This window comes from Coenobita brevimanus, unplaced genomic scaffold (genome assembly GCF_032717465.1).
Source record: "Coenobita brevimanus isolate Jiangsu-jjx unplaced genomic scaffold, ASM3271746v2 jjx.HiC_scaffold_2569, whole genome shotgun sequence".
Classification (NCBI taxonomy): domain Eukaryota; kingdom Metazoa; phylum Arthropoda; class Malacostraca; order Decapoda; family Coenobitidae; genus Coenobita; species Coenobita brevimanus.
Window position 1 is genome coordinate 39306 of NW_027643510.1, and position 636 is coordinate 39941.

Sequence of the window (636 nt, forward strand, 5' to 3'; positions counted from 1 at the left end):
ATTAAGGCAAAATTATATATATGTATATACATTGACATATATATACATATATATACGAACATATATATACATACATACATACATACATACACACATCCATGCATATGAACACACACACTTTCATGCACACGTACAGACGTCGGAATAAGTTCGTTTCCTTTTCCGTGGACTAAGGTGTTTGTAACACTGCTCGATGGAGAGGTGTCCCCTCCTCCTCCCTTCCTCATAGTCCCACACTCCCACCAAACCCCCTCACTTTTCTCTCCTACCCCATAACCCCATCCGGTACCCTCCATACTCTCGCTCACAGCCAGCTAGGGGTTTCTGTAGTTCAAGCACCTCTAATTACGTGTAGTTCGAACAACTAATAAAGGAAGAGTACAGTATATATTATAAACCAAGTTAGGCAAAGGTGTACTACAAAGTGTGTGTGTGTGAAAGAGAGAGAGAGAGAGAGAGAGAGAGAGAGAGAGAGAGAGTTAAAAGACAGGGAGCGACAGGCGGAGAGGGAGAGCGAGTGGAGAAATGAGGAATGAGAGGACAGTTACGGAGAAAATAAGAAGGGGAGAGGCAAGGAGAGAACAACGAGAGCTAAGAAAAGAGACAGGGTGTGAGAAGAAGAGACAGTGAGAGGTG